General features: G+C 45.8%; 1 long non-coding RNA gene across 1 annotated transcript in view; it reads right to left on the minus strand.

Annotated features, from left to right (window-relative positions):
- Window positions 1-4,656, minus strand: part of LOC125641344 (uncharacterized) — a 40,785-nt gene extending 36,129 nt beyond the window's left edge. The window contains exon 1 of the long non-coding RNA XR_012669642.1: window positions 3,979-4,656. This is a non-coding gene — a long non-coding RNA (uncharacterized LOC125641344). The remainder of the gene's footprint in view (window positions 1-3,978) is intronic.
- Window positions 4,657-4,715: the final 59 nt, after the last annotated feature.

Below are 4,715 nucleotides of genomic sequence, written 5' to 3' on the forward strand. Positions count from 1 at the left end.
GCTCTTGGAAGTCCAGGGGCTCTGGGCTGCTGGCCACGTGCTGCCCGGAGTCCCTAGAGACAGCTCTGTCCGCCATTAGGGAATTTTTTCCCCCAAGAACCTCCTGTAACATTTCGTGAACCCCAGTTTGGGAACCACTGATCTAGCCCAATATCCTGTCTTCCAACAGTAGCCAATACCCGGTGCTTCAGAGGGAATAAACAGAACAGGTAATCATCAAGTGATCCATCCCCTGTTACCCATTCCCAGCTTCTGGCAAACAGAGACTAAGGACACTATCCCTGCCCATCCTGGCTAATAGCCACTGATATATCCTCCATGAATTTATCGAGTTCTTTTTTGAATCCCATTATTGTCTTCACTTTCACAACATCCTCTGGGAAAGAGTTCCACAGGTTAACTGTGCACTGTGTGAAGAAATACTTCCTTTTGTTTGTTTTAAACCTGCTGCCTATTAATTTCATTGGGTGACCCCTAGTTCTTGTGTTATGAGGAGTAAATAACACTTCCTTATTTACTTTCTCCACACCAGTCATAATTTCATAGAACTCTATCATATCTCCCCTTTGTAGTCTCTTTTCCAAGGTGAAAAGTGTGTTCTATTAATCTCTCTTTATATGGAAGCTGTTCCATACCCCTAATAATTTTTGTTGCCCTTTTCTGCATCTCTTCCACTTCCAATATATCTTTTTTGAGATGGGCAACCACATCTGCACATAGTAGTCAAGATTCGGGCATACCATGGATTTATATACAGGGAATATATTTTCTGTCTTATCTATCCCTAATGATTCACAACATTCTGTTTGCTTTTTTGACTGCCACTGCACATTGAGTGGATGTTTTCAGAAAACTATCCACAATGACTCCTAGATCTCTTTCTTGAACGGTAACAGCTAATTTGGACCCCATCATTTTATATGTACAGTTGGGATTATGTTTTCCAATGTGCATTTCTTTGCATTTAGCAACATTTAATTTCATCTGCCATTTTGTTGCCCAGACACCCAGTTTTATGAGATCCCTTTGTAACTTTTCACAGTCTGCTTTGGACTTAACTATCTTGAGTAGTTTTGTTTCATCTGCAAATTTTGCCACCTCACTGTTTATCCCTTTTTCCAGATCATTTATGAATATGTTGAACAGTACTGGTCCCAATACAGACCTCTGGGATGCACACCACTATATTTACCTCTCTCTGTTCTAAAAACTGGCCATTATTCCTACCGTTTCCTATCTTTTAACCAGTTACTGACCCATGAGAGGACCTTCCTTCTTATCCCGCTAAACTTCTTACTTTGCTTAAGAGCCTTTGGTGAAGGACCTTATCAAAGGCTTTCTGAAAAATCTAAATATAGTAGAACCTCAAAGATACGAACGCCAGAGTTACGGACTGACTGGTCAACTGGACACCATGTGAAACTGGAAGTAACCAATCAGGCAGGAGCAGAGACCAAAAAATAAAAAAAGCAAGTATCATAGTGTGCTTCTATTGCGTACCACACTGTGCCTATATTGCATCTTAAAGGTAGGCACATCTGGGCCTCTGTTATGCTGTCTCCGAAAAGTTTCCATGCAGCTTGCAGTTATTTCACTTTTGGCAATGTATCTTTTAATTTCTGTTTACCTAACTTCCTCATTTTTGTGTAGTTCCCCTTTCTGAAATTAAATGCTACCATGGCAGACTGCTGTGGTGTCGTCACCCCCACAGGGATGTTAAATTTAATTATATTATGGTCACTATTACCAAATGGTTCAGCTATAGTCACCAGATCCTGTGCTCCATTTAGGACTAAAGCATTGCCTCTCCTCTTGTGGGTTCCAGAACTAGCTGTTCCAAGAAGCAGTCATTTAAGATGTCAAGAAACTGTATCTCTGCATCTCATCCTGAGGTGACATGTACCCAATCAATATGGGGATAATTGAATTCCCCCATTATTTTTGTAGCCTCTCTAATCTTTCTTTAAAAAAAAAAAAAAAAAAAGTACTTGTGGCACCTTAGAGACTAACAAATTTATTTGAGCATAAGCTTTTGTGAGCTACAGCTCACTTCATTGGATGCATTATGCTCAAATAAATTTGTTAGTCTCTAAGGTGCCACAAGTACTCCTTTTTTTTTTTTTGCGGATACAGACTAGCACGGCTGCTACTCTGAAATCTAATCTTTCTGAGCATTTTGCAGTCAGTATCACCATCCTGGCCAGGTAGTTGGTAATATAGCCCTACTGCTATATTCTTATTATTCGAGCATGGAATTACTATCCATAGAGATTCTATGTCACAGTTTGGTTCAGCTAAGATTTTCACTTCATTTGACTCTTCGCTTTTTTACACATACAGCACCACCCTCCCGCCTGCCTGACCTGTTCTGTCCGTCCAATATATTTCGTACCCTGGTATTCCTGTGTCCCATTGCTTATCCTCATTCCACCAACTTTCTGCGATGCCTATTATATCATTTAATACCAGGCATTCAAGTTCACCCACCTTATTATTTAGGCTTCTAACATTGCTATATAAAAAAGAAAAGGAGGACTTGTGGCACCTTAGAGACTAACCAATTTATTTGAGCATAAGCTTTCGTGACCTACAGCTCACTTCATCAGCTGCATTCAGTGGAAAATACAGTGGGGACATTTATATACACAGAGAACATGAAACAATGGGTGTTACCATACACACTATAACGAGAGTGATCAGGTAAGGTGAGCTATTACCAGCAGGAGAGCGGGTGGGCGGGACGGGGAACCTTTTGTGGCGTTCTGTTATTTTCTTTGTTGGGCCTGTCCTGTAGTAGGTAACTTCTGGGTACTCTTCTGGCTCTGTCAATCTGTTTCTTCACTTCAGCAGGTGGGTATTGTAGTTGTAAGAACGCTTGATAGAGATCTTGCGGGTGTTTGTCTCTGTCTGAGGAGTTGGAGCAAATGCAGTTGTATCGTAGAGCTTGGCTAATGCCATTAGCCATCACCTTCAGCCCCCAACTAAAACCTCTCCAACACATCATCAAGGATCTACAACCTATCCTGAAGGACGACCCATCCCTCTCACAGATCTTGGGAGACAGGCCAGTCCTTGCTTACACACAGCCCCTCAACCTGAAGCAAATACTCACCAGCAACCACACAACAGAAACACTAACCCAGGAACCTATCCTTACAACAAAGCCCGTTGCCAACTGTTTCCACATATCTCTTCAGGAGACACCATCATAGGGCCTAATCACATCAGCCACACTATCAGAGGCTCGTTCACCTGCACATGTGATAAATGCCATCATGTGCCAGCAATGTCCCTCTGCCATGTACACTGGCCAAACTGGACAGTCTCTACGTAAAAGAATAAATGGACACAAATCAGACGTCAAGAATTGTAACATTCAAAAACCAGTCGGAGAACACTTCAATCTCTTTGGTCACTCGATTACAGACCTAAAAGTGGCAATTCTTCAACCAAAAAAAATTCAAAAACAGACTCCAAGGAGAGACTGCTGAATTGGAATTAATTTGCAAACTGGATACAATTAACTTAGGCTTGAATAAAGACTGGGAGTGAATGGGTCATTACACAAAGTAAAACTATTTATTTCCCCATGTTTATTCCCCCCACCCTTTCCTCAGACGTTCTTGTCAACTGCTAGAAATGGCCCACCTTGATTATCACTACAAAAGGTTCCCCCCCCACCTCCTGCTGGTAACAGCTCACCTTACCTGATCACTCTCCTTACAGTGTGTATGGTAACACCCATTGTTTCATGTTCTCTGTGTATATAAATGTCCCCACTGTATTTTCCACTGAATGCAGCTGATGAAGTGATCTGTAGCTCAAGAAAGCTTATGCTCAAATAAATTGGTTAGTGTCTAAGGCGCCACAAGTCCTCCTTTTCTTTTTGCGGATACAGACTAACAGGGCTGCTACTCTGAAACCAACTGGTATATAAGCACTTCAAAAAACTGTCTAGGGCTAAAGATGCTCACGTACCTTCCTCGGGCTACTGGTCCATGACAGCTGCAGTCACCAGCGCCCACTGAGCAGGGGCGAACCAGCTGGCAGCTGTTGAGGGCAGAGCAAGAACCCCAAAGGAAGAGGGCAGCGAGCGCGGCGACGCGGGATCCTAACCGGGTCTAAGGACGCTGCCGGCCGGGCCGGTACCTGAACAACACCGTTCTCCGCGGCTCTCCTCGCACAGCGCGGCCCCTCTGCCGCACAGCGCCGGCTCCCCCGTCCCCCGCGGCGAGAGCGGGGCTCCTCACCCCTTTCCTCTGGGCGGCCATTGGCCAACCAAGAGCGACCCCCAGTGCTCCGGGCAGAGGAGAGACTCGCCACGGCTGGTGTGACAGCCACCAGCTGAAGGGGGATGGGGGCGGAACTGGGACACAGCCCCCCGGGCAGCAACTGTAGAGCCGGAGCCCCCTGACCAGAGGCGCCCGCCTCCCCGCGGCGAACATCCCTTAACGCGGCCCGGGCGGCGCCTCAGCTAGGCTGTCTCCCTGGAAACGTCGCGCCTTTGATAGCCCCGCCCACTCCGTTCCCGCTCGCAGGGCGCACGGCGATAAAATGGCCGCCGAGCGTCTACGCCAGCTCTGCAGTAGGACCTTCTAGGACGCCCGAACCTCCGCGAACTCTATGCCTCTTCCTGCTGGGAGCGAGAAGGGGCGTGGTTTATGCGGCTCTAGTCGCTAAGGGGCGTGGTCCGGGCTCCTGCTCTCAGGCGGAAG

This window comes from Caretta caretta, chromosome 8, assembly GCF_965140235.1.
Source record: "Caretta caretta isolate rCarCar2 chromosome 8, rCarCar1.hap1, whole genome shotgun sequence".
Classification (NCBI taxonomy): Eukaryota; Metazoa; Chordata; order Testudines; family Cheloniidae; genus Caretta; species Caretta caretta.